Genomic DNA, 18040 nt, shown 5'->3' with positions numbered 1-18040 from the left:
AATGCCCTTATTGCTTGGCAGTTTTTCTACCTAGAGTTATCCATTATTCACGCTGCCTAGCTTTCTCTGTAGCTTTTAAAATTTAATATTTAACCTATCATTCATATGCTTATCCTATCTGTTAGCCCTATTCTCCTGCAGGATATGATTTTTTTTTTTTCGCTATATTTTCTAAGATGTGACCATCCTGCTATTCAAAATGTGCCTTTTTAAGATGACCCATATAAACGCAGAGCAGTCATAACCACTCTCAGTGTGGTTATAACCGACATACCCTTGTTTGTCTCACTAAACATTGGAATAATAGRTAGTAGAGCAATTCAGTGAACTCAGTCTATGCAGTGTATGCATGGTCATAGTTCATGATCATCTTCCCCCTTTCCTTCCCCTCAGGAGTCTCTGTGCAAATGTCCCAAACTATGTGGCTTCTGGGAATGGTGGCTCTATATGYTAGATCTTGGCAGACAGTTATGATTAATTCACTTGCAGCCATCTGACTTGCACACTGATCTAGGCCAATGCTCTACCAATACAYACAAAGAAGTATTTAACAACAAAGAATAAATCACTTCAGGTGAGAGACATTTAAGACTGCATTGCAATTTAGTGTCCCTAGTAATTCTATTTTCCATTTCTATTCTTTTGTTTGTAGTTTTCATTGCTTACAGCTGTTGTAGTATTTGTATGCAACATGCATAACACAATTCAGCATGGAATACCTTGCTTTTAAATGGTAGTTGATAGATATATGTGCAAGAGGTTATTGTGAATGATGCAAAAAAGCGTATTCATGATTGAACCAAGTTCATGATTGAACCGAGTACATTTGGACTCATTCAACATCAAACCTCTTGCAGTTCAGATCAAACAAAGAAAGTGTCTAAAAATTTCATTAGCATAGYCGTTTTTAGTCAACAATTAACAATATATGTTAATGTAATGTAATGTAATGCAAATACTCAAGACACCCGCATAAAATTCATTTGCAATATAGTTAAAAAAAAGGAAGTATATAAAGTTTTGATCATTTTTTTCTGTGACAAAATCCCGTTTAAAACTGGGGAGAAATGCGATGGAATATGCAAACTGAATCAACCAGGATGTGTCACTACTTGTTGCACTAGTTAAAAAAAATGCAATATATTCATATCTTCTATCTTTATTTTTTTACTTCTCAATGGAACTAAGGACTTCTGCTGTATTATAATCCTCAAAYGAGGAAATTGTATGCCTTATAAATGCTTTATCCTTAGTATTCCACTTTAAATGCGAAATAGCTGATCCTGCCAACAAATACGGCGGATGAAGAACATCCTATAGCTAATGAGACCTAGCTCTAGTCTGGTGAAAAAAAAAGTGTCATTTAGCTCTTTCCACCTTTAACTGTTCATGAAGTGCAAAGCCAGGTTTCTTATTTCACCACTGCGAAATTTGCAACAGCTGCCTATGACTAACAAGTAAAACAAACTGTTTGAACATGACTGTCATGAATACCTAGGTAAATTGGAGATGCTCCCACTTCTATATTCATGTGGGTGGTATCTGCCTTTGAGCTCTAAGATGAGAAAAGGCTGTTGCACGGATGACAAACTCACCAGTTATAACTGAGACTGTACAATTTCTCCCAGTTATCTATGCAACACAAGCCGTGCCTTCTGGTGCAGGAAGGGAGTATTCTCAGGCACGGCAGCTAGCCTTGAATTCAATCTCAGTAACTGATAATCATCTATGACAGCCCTAGTTAAGCTGTCATCCTGGCCTTTATTTTAAAAGCTTCATTTTATTTCAAGACTCCTCCCTCCCTCTCCTTTTTGTTTAGTGTCCTTGTTACCCGTTAGCTTTACTGTTGTATACTAGGTTAAATCCCTACAAGCTTTCGTTATTGTATTGCGGTAAAACAAGCAATTTTTGGACTACTACTCTTTCTTAGAAAACAAATGGTAATATCAGTAATACCCAGCCATGAGCTGGAATATATGTCCTATAACCCTGACTGCATTTTCTTTAGAAGTTTCTTTATGCAAAACTTTCTTTCTCACTGTCGTTAAGGAATCAACTTCTTGGCTGCTTAGGATCCCACAGTAAATGTCACCTCTTACAGGATGCAGGATTACTGCACTGCGAAGAGAAATGACAGAGGCCCTTAGTAAAACCTAGGCAAAGTATTATACACATTTGAAATAAAAGCTGTGAATCAGCAATAYGAACAGTACCCATATATACCTAAATAATTTGTAGAATTTATTTTGCTTAGAACAAGCAAATAACTCTGCAGGGGTGTATGAACATTTTAATTCTTTCTGAAACCTATTTTACAGGTACCAAAATATAAAAATAACCATAAACATCATGGTTTAAAAAATCATTTCTGTCCTTGTGCCCCAACCCTAAAAGAGGGTCACAGATTCACTTCTAACATATTCCAGTAGTCTGGCAGTGTGACTTCAGATTGTCATTTCAAACTCTACAATGATTTTTTTTAAAGATCAGACAAGACCTTAACCTTAAAGTGTCAATTGAAGTCACACTGTGTTATGCATGGTTAGTAAYGATGACAGTTAATTGTTTCACGAATCATTTAAAATGAAATATTGCTATTATAGGGTTATCTGACTACATATAATCTTGAAGTTAGGCTACACTTTTTGTTATTTTAAAGATTTTAATTGATTTCTGCACTGGCTCTTTTACCATCTTAATATAAAAGAATCTTAAAATCTCTATGTTTTATTCTATAGATGAATCTTTTATAGTAGCTGATTGAAGCAGCTAAATGGATTATTTAACCTGAGTTACAAGTCACATGTATCTCATCTTCATCACTTCTCAAGGTATGTAAAATTTTAATTTAACTGTGAATATTAATACAACAGTATTTAAACACATCATTATCTTTTATGCTTAGCTAGCATCAGAGTCAAATAGCTTTGTAAAAACTCTTTATTTCTGTTAATATTTGAATTTTCCTGCTGCAGTGTTAGCAATTAGTGTTTCTCACTAGTCAATATCGTCAGCTTGGCTGCACTACGTGAATAATTTTGGGACTGAGCTTTTGGACAGCACGGTAGGTGGTTGCAGGAAGTTTAGAACAGCTTTCAGATGGAGCTATATTTTGAAGGCTGTCAATGTGCTAATGAAGACATGGTGAAAGCTGTAGGTGTTGGCAATACAGTATATCTAAGATTTCACTTTGAAATACAACACATTTGGCCAAATCTGTGAATAACATAAATAGAAATGCTAAAAAAAAGAAAAAAAATCAAAATAGATAAAGAAAAGAGTTTGAACAGTGAAGTAGTTATGTTTGTTTGTTATTCAATGATTTATTGGATTGATTACAGTACTTGTAATTTATTTGAGCATTTGAATTGCCCCAAACATTGTTGGAGTTGTATCCAGTTCTTCTCCATTTCCACTTTYGGCATTTGTAATTCTAAACATAAAGATTAAGGAGAAACAGACAGGAGAATCATCAATTAAGGAAACAGGAATGCACTCTGAAAAGTAACTTGTAAAAAATAAGTCCACTCAGCTATTGTCAGTGGTCAGTGCAGTAAATGTGATTTAATACATATTCTACAGGCTCTGACAAAACCTTACAGGTACAAAAATACGACACACTACTTGCAAACAGTAATTCAAATAGAGTTTTCATATATCTTTAAGACTTATAATGCAAAGTGTCACAGTGCTGCATATTGCCTTCGCAGGTCTGAATCATAGTAAGGCAAAGCAATAACATCATCCTGTATTCTTATAAGTAACTCTATATGTTCTATAGATGTTGTGTCTCAGCTGTTAAACTGATCATGTGAAAGTCACTGCATTTAAGAACATAAATGACTTTCTGACTTGGCTTTATTTTAGGGATTTTATCCTTAAACAGTTAAGCTGAAACATAAAATACGTCCGATTCTTTCTCCACGCGTGACTGTTATTAATATCATATGTATCATAGTAACATCTTTAAAATATTTTCAAATATGAAGTCTCATAGACTCATATGTATCTAAAGATATAATATGGTATTAAAGATACAAATGACTTGGTTTGAATCAGAGAGCAGGCTTAGTTAAAAATATTTAAACATTCTGAATATGTTTTGTATTTTCTAATGGAGATAAACAAAACCACAGAACATAACAATTAGTCTTAAAAAAAATCTATTAATACTGCACAGTATTTTGACATAGGGCAAGTACTTGCAGAGTTTAAGCCACTAACTCAAAGGCTGATCCTGGAACTGGCTGTGAAGCTTAGGCTATCTTTGTGATGTGTGCRGATGTGATATGTTGGGACTTTGTTTAGTAATGTTATTCAGTCTTTGCTGGTGCTAGAGAATCTTGACCGATGTAGAAACTGAGTAACCGAATGAGTTTTCTTACAGACATGAGGCTGAATTATTCTATTAAACTGTTGCTTATTACAAACTTCCCTTCTCAGATATAGAGTACCCTTAAATAACTGATTTCAAACTCTTGCTTTAGGATCAAATCAAATAACACAAATTTGCATCCAAGGCTTTTGTAACCTTCTGTTGCAGGATTTCCTAGATTGTAGTCATCTTCTCTCCCTTCTTTCTCTGGAGTAAATTCCTGACAAACCTTTCTACTGGTCTTTTGAAAAGCTTTTAAAAGTAGAAGAAGCTATATATGTACAAATTATTTTAAAAGAGCACTGAGAAAAAATATTAGTCTGAAGCATTATTGCAAAATACCTACTCAGTTGATATGAAATGATGCTGTGTGAAAGTGCTGTGACTGTGTTCTAAGTACAGATTAGGGAAGCTGATGATTGCAAGTGCCTTCAATAACTGTTTTGAAGAAAACAGAAACAGCAGCTAAGTGATTAATTTTTCATAAGAAGAAAGTACAGTCTGAAGACTCTCTAACACCAGATTTGAGTCCTCGATAGCTTTTACAACCATGTGATATATTAGTTCAGAGGGTCAGGAATTAATTTGTAAGCACTAGAATTAAGTTTTAAATGAACTAAGGGTAGTTTAGTTCAGCTTAGTCTAGCACAGTAAAGATCCTGAATGTTTTCATAGGGAGGCATATTTAAACACAAATTTTGATTTCACGGAAGCATCACTCTTTGCAAATTATTTGGGGAGCAGAAAACATTTCTGCATGCCACACCCAGGTTTCTCTTTCATATTTAGAGTTTAGAGGTTTGGCAGCAAGTCTGCAGTATGGTGAGCCTTGCTGATCATTTGTTTGTATCATTTTTTTTTATATCAGCATAATTCCCAACCACTCTCTGCAATTTACCTGTCAGAGCAGAGTTTTGCCAATAGAGATGCTGGATTTTTTTCTAGGCAGGAATTGAAGGGCATCTCCTTGGAAGGAAGTGTTAGAACTACTTATTCATATGCGCTGRTGGAAGGATACCGTTTATGTTCCGTTCTTGTGAGAATTAAATGTCTTTTGGCTTTCTGTTCAACATTGCTATTCTGTAAATAGGACTAGGCTTTATGATCAGCAGTGTATATCATCCTAGGAAACTGGTTTTCTTTGGCAGTGAGTGTACTTTCCTATTATTGAAATGGATGTTGGTTTAGACAAGACAAAACCCCAAGAGTAGAGTTCTTGCTTTCCCCATGGGAATGCTTATCCACTTAGATAAAGAAACAAATTAATTTCTAATTGTTGAAGTGTATCAAATGACATTTTTTTTTTCAGATTTATTCATCAGAAGAGCCAGCTGGGGTAGAAATGGCAAAAAGTAAGAAAAACTTTAGCGTTAAAAAAATTGAAAACAGACCCTCTCATCCATATTAAAATTAGATGAGAAAATGGCAGGATTCTCCCTAAAGTATTTTGAACCAAGTTTGGATGGAAAGGGCTGACAGCAGACTTTCCCAAATGAAAAAACCACAAAAGTGGAAGATGGTGGAGGAATGAGTTTTAGTTTACAACGTAGTACTGGACAGTATCAGAGTAACTGATACAGATGCAGTCTTTTAAATCCCTTGTTGTTTGTCCCAGAAATGAAGGAATATAAAAGAACTTTAATGTAGGTATTACTGACTTACAGGAGAAAGCTAGAACCAGAAATTTTTTATTTAAGCAGTAGAGCTTAAATGAAACAGAAATACTGAATTTGCAAATAAAATTTAGTGAAAATGGACTTAAAAAAGATTTCATCCTCTTCCATTTTAGTACTCAAGTTTCCTTCCAAAAAGATTAATATACACAGAGAATTCAATGCTTGAATGTTTTTGACTTTAAAAGATGATGCAATTTACCAGCTCCTGTAGCTGCCTGTGAATTCCTGGGAAAAAATAAGTAATCAAGTGGTTAAATTGCATTTGCTAACCAACTGGTCAGAATGACAGTTTTAAATTAAAACTTTTCTACTTTTGTGTCAGGCATTATGAGGGACTTCTAATGGACATTTGTTTCAGTTACTCTTGACCCACAGAGCTAAAATCAGTGTGGCAACCTTCTGAAGGGCTCAAAGTGCAGAACTATTAGATATTCCTCTCCGTTTCTCTCTGTTACACATTGAATTTGATGAGAAGAAAATGATATCAGAGCATCACAGAAATAATAAATGCAAATACTATGGTCAGTACTAGCAGAACACTAAATCAGGTTTTTAGAACACGGGAAAAAAAAAAATTGGTCCAGATGTTAGCATTTACTTGAACAGGCAATGACACAGAGCTGGCAGAGATGTAAAAAATATTTAYATATTTTGTTTGTGCAACATCAAATGGAATTATTAATGTTCACTAAAGAAAGAGAAATGTATTGCTTTGCAGTGGGGAAACAGTGACAACCTTAGAAAATCGGTTATGTTGTCTTTGGCTCTTTGTTGTGCTTGCTTTGAGGTGTGCAGTTACTTACACAAGCTGACCTTGGGAAATAGCATTCAGTCAAACTTAACTTAAGCCAACAGGTAGCTTGACCTTGGCCTGTTGGCCAAAAGTATTTGGGGCACAGATGTAACAGGATTATTCTCTCTCGTGCTCTCTGTGCTGCATGGGGGAAAAAATAAACTAGAGCATTTCTGATGCCACATGGAGCAGTCTGGCTGTTGAGTTGCTCTCCATTCTCATGTGGGCACCTGGATTCAGTGCAGTGCACTGAGAAAAGAGGCTTTTTATGCATAAGGAGAGACTTGAAAAAAAGCTGTGGYTATTCTTTCTCTATGCCAGCAATAGGTTTAAACAGAGAACAAATATCCAAGGACGCAAATATCAAATAGGTTTTAATTAGGTTAAATCAGGTATAGGTTAGAGTAAGGAGGGACATAAAAAGTTTATTATTTTTTTTTCAAGAGGGAGAAGAAGTTGCTTTCAGGGCTTTTAGAACAGCTCTATGTTTTTTTATTAATAGACTCAATAAGCAAAAACTGTACTGCATGTGCCCTTTTTCCATTGTTCATCCTATTCACCATAACTGTACTGTCTTGGGAAAATTCATAACTGGTTTGGAAAATTTTTCTCCTCGCAGTTGTAGAAGTATTGTGTTTTCACCATGAAAAAAACTTTTTTTCTTTTGTAACCAAAACAATGTCTTTAAATTCAAAGGAATCGTTCTGTTTTTACTTTCATCTCTTAGTGTTTCAGCTTGCTAGTAACTGTGGGCCTAGCTTCAGGGCCTAGTAACTGTGATATTCTCTCAAAAATGAAATAATTATTTGGAGATAGTATAGCATATTCTGATAGTGCATCAACAGATGCCACTGTAATACAATTAAGAATAAATTTCACTAGCCCACTAACTGTTAACCTACTAACATTTTTTGTTAGTTTATTGTTGTTTATTTTRTACTTGGATATGGTCAGAAAGGATTTATATTCACAAATTTAAAGCATTCCGTGCCGCAGCACTTAATCAAGGGTAATTGCTCTCCTGGAATCTGAATCAGCGTTGAGAAATGAATAGACTTATCTGAACCACAAATCCACTGGCAACAAAAATCAATAAGGAGCACAAAAGTCACCTGAATTATGAGGTGACCCTGCTAAATAGGACTCAAGTGACCAGCAGCATATTTCAGCTATTGGATTAATTTTAGAGTTGGATGAATACTTTTCAATTAGTTATTGATTTAGTCAACTTCCATGCATCATTCTTTTGTCTTTAAGCATAATGGTTTTGTCGTTCTTTTCTAACTCCCCAACAGGATGTACTACTAGATAATTACCAAGCTTAAATGTTTTTTTCTTCCTTACATGATGTATTCTTTAGTACAACATGACTTGTTTTAAAATCACTAAGTGAAGAAAAAACAGATAAAAGAGGTAAATAATCAGGGAGGTTGGAATGGAATATGTAAAACTAGATAACAGGGTGTGTTGGAGAAATTAAGTTCGTTTAAATTGGAGCCAAAGTTTTCGCTCTTTCAAAGGCATCCTTTCTGCGCACAGAACTACTTAATCCTGTGAATGTCAACCTACAGTGAGTCTAACAGTAGAACTTTCAAATGTAAATGAAAAAAAAAAGAATGGATATATGGTGAATAAAATTATTACAGTGAACTATGTTTTTGAGGTCTTTCTGAAGGCTACAGACAATGGTGTTTCATACAATAAGAAAACAAGTTACTGCATAGTGTGCATAGTGCAGAAAGGTTTTAYTTGGATTGTTACAAATACGTCGTGCTTGTCCCGAGAGCTGTTTTGCAGAAGAAAGGCAAAACCTGAGTTGTCATTTTTTTTCCCAGCTGAAGTTCTTGAAAGCAATTTTTCACTCACATTTCTTGAAAGCTTCAGCAAGTCTTGACTGTGGCACAAGTGAATAATAGTAAGCAGCAAGTTAAAAATGCTACAGTGAAATGAAGGAATACTGGAAACAACAAGCGGAGAGGTTTACTGTTCCCTTTTTTCATTTGTTATTCTAACCATTGGAAGGGCAATACGTGCTTAGAAGGAATAAATACATTCTTGATTATACTGATTAGAGGACCCCATAAAGTTGTGTTTGTAGCAACAAGGAATTGAGTTACAACAAGCATGTGCTGTATCTGCAGCATTACCTGCGTGCCAGGGGGCTGCCRGAGAGCCCCGGGCTGGGCTCACATGTGGGTCACGCTGTAGGCAAGGGCCAGGAGTGCCTGTTGCTGCCATCGGGMCCTTGGCACAGTGAGGGAGAGCTCTGATGTTACCTGGCAGGTTGTTGTATGAAGTTCACCTTAATTCTGCTGAAGCCTGATAATGCRCTGATATCCTTCTCCAATGCTGAAGCCGCTTTCGTGAATTCTCTAACAGGTCTTGGCACCCGATTAGCATTTATCCAGTGTTATTTAGCCAGTTACTGAACCAGTTGTCTGTGATCTCACTGTAAACTTTGGTATGCCTATGGTCTGAGGAGTAAGATGGTCCCTGAACTGTGTGTGTGTATGTTAAGGCAGTTATAGCATGTCTTTTTAGCCCATGGTTTCTTAGAAAGTAGATAGGATATTGCTGTTCTACACTACTGCTTTTGAGGTGGACTCAATTAGTGGAGTGCATATTTACTCTTGCAGTGGGTGAAGTCTGTATAGTACTAAAGAAAGTGTTGCAAAATATTTTTTTCTATAAAGGGAAGGCCATGGTAAAGCAACTGTATCTACTTAAGGTTTGTGAGGGTTTTGCTGATTTGCATAGAAACCCTTATGGAGCTGTGTGAAATACTACCAGAAGTAGCTTTTGCACATATTCAGTTGCCCCAATCAAATGTTTGAGCAAAGCTGAGCGATCATTAGCTTTCTTAATACTAGATTTTGCATAATTGCATTTTCTAAAGTGGTAGCCTATGTCATAACTGAGTCCAGGCTTTCAGAAGGCTTTGCGTTCTGAATCCTTGTTACGTAGTGCATCACTGGCCACCAAAAATCCAATCCTGTGTTCCTTAATCTAGGTAAAGTATCATTACCTGAAGAGAGTTCAATGGAACTAGTATCTGAACAGCTGTTTTTTATTTCTCTATTTTGTGAACAGAAGCCCTTATTGAGCTTCAAGAAGAAAGTGGAAGAATTCTTAATTCGCCTAGAAATAGCTTATAAAGCATGCTAACAGTGATAGAAAAAAATGCAGTTCCTATTTGAATTGTATATGTCCATACTTGTCTCTAGGTACCTTATGGGTTTTCCATTCATTTTCCACTTCATTGCTGTAATTACACCACCTTGTCCTAGTGAGATTAAACATATCCCCAAGTGTATAATCTCATTTTGCTCAAAGAGAAATCTGTATTCCAGCATTCCATTAATTATGGTGGAGCAGCTGGTGACTAGTTGATTTTTATGTATTACTAGCTGACTGCATGAACTTTGCCTTTGTCATTTCTTCATCTAACACGAAAGGTCTAAGTGATTTACAGACTAAATGAACCCAGTAGTTTATCATAACAAAGTCTAATGGCATGATGTGATTTTTAAATGATGATGCTGTATTCACCACCAATTAGTATTCAATTTCTCCACCCTTCTTACTTCATATTTTCATTTTTATAAGTGGAAAAATGAAAATAAAAAATTAATGTCTAGGCAGACTGACATGGGAAATAAACAAGCATTAATTTTTTGATGCTTGACATATGTTTCTGTAACAGAAAATAATTGTAAGCAGTCAGAAGTTTTAATAGATATTTCATTGAAGTGTTTATTAAAACCTTTAAGAGAGTGTTATCTCAACAAGATTATTTGTTTATCAATTTAATCAAACAATATGCTAGATTTGGCATTGCAACACAAAGCCATTTCATCTAATTTTTTATAGAAGCAATCTCTATGGTTAGTAGAAAATAGTTTTACAGATGAGGATATGTTTTTTCAATAAATGCAAGATTACTTTCATGAGATTTTTAAATATATGGCATGAACTAGTTGCTCAAAAGGTGCTTCTATTTGAGAAGTGAATGAGAATATGATTGTAGCAGTGATCAAGGCTCTTCAAATGGAGTGAGAACAATAGCTTCTGATTCCTTTTTTTCTCCTGTATCTGAGTGATTTTTTTTTCTTTCAAGTACAACACTTTCATCTGTATTTTTCCACATCTTTTGTAGCATTAGGGAGACTTCTGAACACATTTCAAAAAGCACTGTGGGCACACGGAATTGACCTGGTTTCTGCCAGAAACTTGAATCTAAACACTTGATGCTTGCATGCAATATACGTTGATGATGTGAATTCCATCACTTAACTGAACTCGGGAATTGTAAGGACTGACATCTTTAACAATTTATAAAGGAAATGAAAAACAAAATCTGTCTGTAGGAATCACAATTTCCTTTTAATTATAGAATAAATAGACCAGTCAATAAAATAGTTTTCTATATATTTTTATTAGTTTTTTTGTTCTCTTTCTCAAATCGTGCAGGCTTCTTAAGCTTGAGGTGTTCTTTTTTGAAATGAAAGTTACAGCTTGTAATTCAGATACGACTATTTGGAAATACTAAAATATTTGGAAAATCCAAAATCAGATTTACATAGATTTTAAAGCTCCAATGAAATGCACACTCTTCAAAATTGATGCTAATTAAGTTGAGCCAATTCAAGTTTACAAAATGGGAAAAATCCTTAATGATGRAAAAAACCCAGCTTTTTCCCCAAATCCTCTCTACTTTTCCTTGTTCAGCTCTCTCCGTGATGGTTCTAATATTCATTTTCTTTTAAACATCATATTTGACAACCATTATCCATATTATGCTCACTTTTGCYTTTCACAACACTCTCACTCTACATTGTTGTATCTATTCTCTGTCCAGTGATTGTTCACCTTCTCTATACTATGACCTTTATTTCTTTTTTGTTCCAACATGCTACACCTTTCTAACTTATGTTCCTCTCCATCTTCATCCTTGTTTCATTCACCACTTCCTTCCTCTTCTGGGCCTATCTCTTATTTAAACTTCACGTTTTTCTTGCTGGATGTGGAGCAGAAACAGTACCTCTAACGTGATGATGTGTAACCATAGTCTCTTTACAACTGGAAATTTCAGGAAGGGAAACATGGTGAACTTAGGCTGTACCAGCAACCTCCTCTGTACTGATTCCTTAGGTCAAAATGTCGGAAAAGGAGAAGCTGTCTCCGTATCTCCCCTGTCTCCCTTCTGTACCGCCTTCCCCTCTGATCTCAGTCTGTAGTATCTTTTATTTTTTTAATCATTACTTCACATAACCACCCTCTGTCATTTTCTTCTTTGTATCTGGACTTTTGAGTATGTTTTCCATTTTTATTAAATCTGAAACCAGGTTTTAGCATGATTATCTGATTTAACATGTGAAAAAGGGCTATTGGGCTTCACCAAGTATGTCTGTTTTTCCTGTCTCATTAATCACTCTCGCTGGTACTGTACGTCAGCCTCTAGTAGCTTGTTGTAAACTTCAATAGCAAATATGCACTATTTCATTGGAAGATGTCTCTCGGTCTCCAGAGTGTAAGTTTCAGTCACTCTTCAGGAGAATAATTATGTTCTAATTAACCTTTAGAGTTCAAGAGAGCTTGATGATGGCTGATGAGCAGAGGGAGATGAGGTGATAGCAAGGTCCAAGTAAATGAATCTGTAAAAAGGAAGTAGAACAAAAGTTTTAACACGCTTTCAGCAAAACAGTTTTTTATTATTATTGTYGTTATTATTGTTATTAATTTTTTTTTAGGAAAAGAGAGATTCTGCTTTGGCRCATCGTTTTCTTTGATACTATTCAATTTATAAACTGTTCGTACGATGAGAAAGGAATATTCTACCATGATTTTTGGCACCATTACTGCTGCTTTCTACAGTTTACTTACGTGCTTACAAAGATAAAAGATGTCATAGCATCTGAGGCCATGTTTGTGTGCTAGACATTCTGGAAATCTTCCTACAAAGCCTAAATATCATGTATGTTTTCCTCAGTCAGCTCCAGTTAGGAAAGGATGTTGTAAGAGTGGTGTGTAGGGAAAGGGAAGAAAGTGACAAGACAGAGGAAAGTAAGAAGAGAAGCAGGTGAGGAGTGAAACTGCAGTGACTAACAAACAAGGTGAGAGGTGTTTGAACTGAATAGTTGGTCAGTGTGGAGCTGAGAAAATACAATTAAGAAACTGATTCTCTCTCAACATACACAGGCCTGTCTTTAGTTATTTTTACAACAATGCCCCTGGGCTGGAATTTCTGGATTGTTCTTTCTAGCATTTCCCCCACTGAAGCCACATATTTTAATAGAAAAAGGGAGAAGTGTCACTTCTGTCCTATTATCTCTATTAACAGGAAAAGATTAAAACAACCTCTCCTGCTTACTTCCTCCTCTCCTGACAGTGAAGCACCAGAATGATATCTTTGTTTTTTTTTCTTTCAATACGATATTGTAAAATGATTGTCTTATCAATGTCTTTCCTGTGGAATAGCAGGGCAAATGTGAGATACTATGAGAATTAACTAGACCTATTGATACAGCAATTACCATTTGTCATAGAGCTTCAGTATTAGAATTTAGAAAATGAAGCAGATCTGTTATGCATTTTCTCTAAAACTACTTTACTGTAATGAAACATTGTGCTAGTGCTAACAAATCACAAATGGTAATTTGCACTCACTATGTAGCCAATTAAAATTCTCTGTAAAAGCACTGGCAAGATAATATATTCTATCTAATATTGTAGATTTTTCCTTAACATCTCTTGTTCCGGACACTTTAAGTGCTCCTGCACTTATCTTTCTAACATTTATTTGCCTGCATACCTATAGATTAATTTTTGAGAGTGGAAATGTCATACATTCTCTTTCCAAGCTTCTGCACTATGCTGAATCTACCAACTTATACAGTGTTCAGCAGGTAGGCAAAACATCCCCCTGTCTGATAAATGTTGCATAGAAATGATTATATAATGCTTCAAAATGATTAAGGTCTCATCATTAAGCATTCCTCAGATGTTGAGTTGATTGGCAGTCTGGTTTGTAAAAACCTCAGGACTAGAATTAGCATGGTTTTGCAGGTCACCGATGGCAAATACATACATGCAGACACATACACACACATATATGTACATGCACATAGCTGTGTACGTATATATTTAAAAGGGAAGCCATAATGCAATCTTTCTGCAGTGAGCTGAGCATGAACCTGTCCTTCAGCTTTGTTGCTACCACCCAGAAGTTTCTCAACCAAGAAAGACTTCTGTTGTTCATTCAAGACTTCACAGGAACTACTGACCCCCAGTCTACTTAGTTTACATCCTTGTATGAAAACTAGATAGGCCCCTGCTAAATAGTTCTCCGCAACTATTTCATCGATGTAGAATTCTGTCTCGCTTTTGATGATGTTAAAATCTTAAAAGTTGCTGAGTCTTTACTTGCGTGTTTCTTTCAAGACAAAGCGCTAATGAGAGCCCTGTCATTGCCGCTCTCAGCGCGTCTCGCTAGAGAACAGCTGCTGTGGCACCAGGCTCTGTCAAGCAGGAACTCCATGTGTGCAATTCTCCGAGGAGGAAAAGTCATTCATACTTCAGCAACTTCTAAAGACAAAGTAAAGCATGATGATGTTTGCACCACAGAGTCATGTTTGCAATTATTTATTTAGGCAAAGTTTCACTCATATGGTGCTTCTGGGGAATATAATTCTGTGGGATACCTAGTGCTTATGCTAACAAAATTAGACACATTTTGTGAGAAGCACAGAATATAAATAGTTGTCAGTTTCTAGGAGGACCACTCCATGGGGCAGTCTCTCTGCTAGTATGTGGCGTGTTGAATTGACTCTAGCAAGCCTTGCCAAAGAAGATCCTTCCTCTAATTGGTACTTCATTTAACTGACCCTAGAAGCTTAGTGGAAAAGTGACAGACAGAATTGTAGGACCATTACGTTGGATGTGGAGAGAAATTAATATAAGCTGCTGGGTTTACTAGGCCTTTGGAAATCCACACACTTCCCAGCAACCCAGAAATAATAAACAAGCTTTGAAACACCTAAAAAAACCCTCACTGAAGTACAAAATTTCATCAACAACTGCTGCATTTGGAGACAGATAAAGAAAATATCTCCTCAACTGTAGGCTGGCTCTGCAGTAGTTGAGCTCTGGAAGCATTTAAATCAGCAAGCAGTGGTAGATGCTTAAGGATGCATCCTTGTATCACCTTAGGGATCATCCTTATATTGAGGCCAAACTTCATTATTTATTTTCATCCTTTTATCCTGTTCAGTGTTTAAGTGTTACTTTGACAATAACATAAAGCATAACAAGCATCAAGATATACTGTGCTTCTTTTTCTACATCAAATCAAGGTTACTCTGCAGTAGCATCATGCAACATGCTGCTGGTTAGACCTGAGCTTCTTGAAATCTTCTGGCAACGGTTAAAGAGATGATGTATAGAAGCAGAAAATGCATGTCATACTGCATACTACTTTTTCACTTTATGTCACACAGTCTGTGTTCAGAGCAGTAGTTTGAAAAGTTGTCAGAATACAGATCTGATCACAAAATCTATTTCCATATCTTCTCTGGGGATAATTTATTAAATGAAGAAAAACTGTTGCAAAAGTGTGTTTAAGACTCTGGCTTACAGAGTCTAGTTTAGAAGCTACAGATAGGATAGGAGACTCCCTAGGAAAGGAGAAATACTAACAGATCCCTCTTCCTGTAAGAGGGTGAAATAAAAGCTCAGTAAAGAAATGGAAGGAAAAACAAAACAAAACAAAACGCAAACAGAAAAAAATACAGGATGTATATTTGTGAAACACCACACATGGAGCTATAATATATAGATAGCCTTAGAAATCAATAGCAAGAGACTATTAGAGACCATTAAGTACTGTGTTTGTAAAGAGCCCGTAAATAAACCAGCTAACTAAACTGTCATTGGTAGCAGCTTCAAATAAGTAATTAAACTGTAGTGTTCCTTTGTGCTAAATATCAAAACCAAAAGAGTACTCAAAATCATGAACAATACTTGGAAAAAACTTTCAGAAAAATCTGTGAGCTTTTAGAAACTTGGAAAAGTTGAGAGAACTTTCTTAGTTAATAAATTTTGCCATTTATAAGTAGATGAATCAATTTTCAAAATACCAGAGAGTAAAACGGTATGGAAGGAAGCCAAGAAATGCTTATAGAAACTAAGATTGTTTTCCATAACTTCAAAGTATAATAAGAGCAGTTACATGAATGTTTCAGTACCTGCCAGAATTTGGAGGTGGCTACTAAACTTGTTTTTCCCCCTGAAAACTAGGTAAGGTTTAGATTCCATTCCTTGCATTACAGTACTATAATAGAAAGTTTATGGAAAGATATGTAACCACATTGTAGAGTCTGGGGTTTTTCTTTTCAGTAATTCACAAATGCCTTATGCTTGAGATAGGAAATGCAGCTAGTCGGTTTAACACGTTTCCAGGTTGTAGTATGGGAGCTCTTCAGGCAGGGTCTGAAGTGATTATTAAACTGTGGAGCTTGTGAGCACTTCCAAGGTCCCAGCACTCTGTGTGTTCTCCAGCTCTGTTCTGCTTCCAAGGTGAGGCAGAACACAGATACTCAGAGACAAAACTCAGATATTCATAGTCCCCCCACATACTTCATTTCCTTGGGAAGGCAGGTACGTAGGCCAGAAGGAATCCATCATATTCGATGGGCTGTTCACAACTGTGAAAACTAGGGTATCAGAACCACTGGGAATGTCACACACTACTCTTGCTGATACTCTCAGTGTCTTTTCTTTTTCTGTTCTTTTTTTTTTTTTTTTTTTTTTTTTCCCCTGACTTATTCCAACCTGTGTTTCTATAGCAATAGAAATAAAAATCTACCAGCAGCTTGGAGGCAGGCAGCAGATGACAGCTTTCAGTCCCGGATTTCAGCAGTTGACTTTCAAATGATAGTTCTAAGAACCTACTGCAATAACAAGCATGAAGATTTTAGTGCAATATTGGCTTTTTTAAAATGTGTTACTTTGAAACAGAGGAAACACGGATTGGGGATAGAATTACTATTTAGAAAAATGTTTATGCCTCTCTATTGACAACTAGATGCTTGTGCTTTTTGGCCTCAATCCTGCAATGTACACAGTGTGCATGGAAGTAATTGTATTCTCATGCATTTTATATGCGATAGTGTAATAGGTAATAATCAAGAAAGATACTGGTTTCTTCAAGTGGAGCAATCTAAGGTAAAGAAACAACAGAAATGGGACATTGGAGGAAAAACATTCTGGGATATGGAAGAGAAACCCACAAAACTCTGGAGAGGAAATTGAGATGCTTTTTTGAGGACCCATCAAGTGTTATGGAAGATTGCAAGAAAAGAGTCTATAAAAAGAGAGAAGGTGATTTGGGAATTCTTTGGAGGAACTTCTCAGGAAGGGAAACAACAGCAATATATTGTTCAAGAACAGTCCTTCACTGTGCTTAGGAATCCTCCAGGACTGATTAGAAGTCGTTCAGTCGATTCGTGACAGCCTGGTGACAGAGCGCAAGGACTGCATGGCCCTGCCTTTGCTGCCCTCTTCCTCTTCCTGCTTTCCACCTAATGCAGAGTTTTAATTGGCCTGGTAGCACTGGCCAATATATATTTTGATCAGTGTTGGAAACAACACTGGAACAACACCTAGTTGTATAGCTGATTATTTTTTTCTGATGTACATGATTTGTTGTTGGTGAAATTCACCTTTTGCAGAGTGAAAATACAGAAGTTAGTTAGCTCTAATTTACTCATTTTTTAAATACGTCAGTATTGAGCAGGCATTGAGGAATTCCTTGGTTCGTTTCTATCCTGAAGTATTCCTCATCACTCTGGTAAGTTTCCAAAAAGAGTCAGTCTAGTAAATTCCTTTTCATGAAAGACTACAAAGGTTCTGAATTCTTCATGCCAAGAAGAATTGTCTTTTCTAGTCCCTCCAGGGCTAGGAAAAAAAAACCCATGTACGATGCAGTTCCTCATGAATACACATCACAAGTTGGTGAACTGCAGTTGGCTGTTCAAGAACACTGACTTCACTCTTTGCTCTTTGAGTGACTTTGAATAATAATAGTTTTGAGAAAACAGCAAACCAGTCAAAAAGTTCAAAGAGAGGGAAAGAAAGAAAGAAAGAAAGAAAGAAAGAAAGAAAGAAAGAAAGAAAGAAAGAAAGAAAGAAAGAAAGAAA

The 18040-nt window shown here is 36.0% G+C and overlaps 1 long non-coding RNA gene across 1 annotated transcript in view; it reads left to right on the top strand.

Annotated features, from left to right (window-relative positions):
• The first annotated feature begins 488 nt into the window (after positions 1–488).
• Positions 489–18040, top strand: part of LOC112946663 — a 20326-nt gene continuing 2774 nt past the window's right edge. The window contains exons 1-2 of the long non-coding RNA XR_003249277.1: positions 489–574; positions 2739–2831. This is a non-coding gene — a long non-coding RNA (uncharacterized LOC112946663). The remainder of the gene's footprint in view (positions 575–2738; positions 2832–18040) is intronic.

Source organism: Nothoprocta perdicaria, unplaced genomic scaffold, assembly GCF_003342845.1.
Source record: "Nothoprocta perdicaria isolate Ctin4 unplaced genomic scaffold, notPer1 scaffold_212, whole genome shotgun sequence".
Classification (NCBI taxonomy): domain Eukaryota; kingdom Metazoa; phylum Chordata; class Aves; order Tinamiformes; family Tinamidae; genus Nothoprocta; species Nothoprocta perdicaria.
The sequence above is the reverse complement of the archived record's forward strand: the minus strand, read 5'-3'. Positions and strand labels throughout refer to the sequence as shown.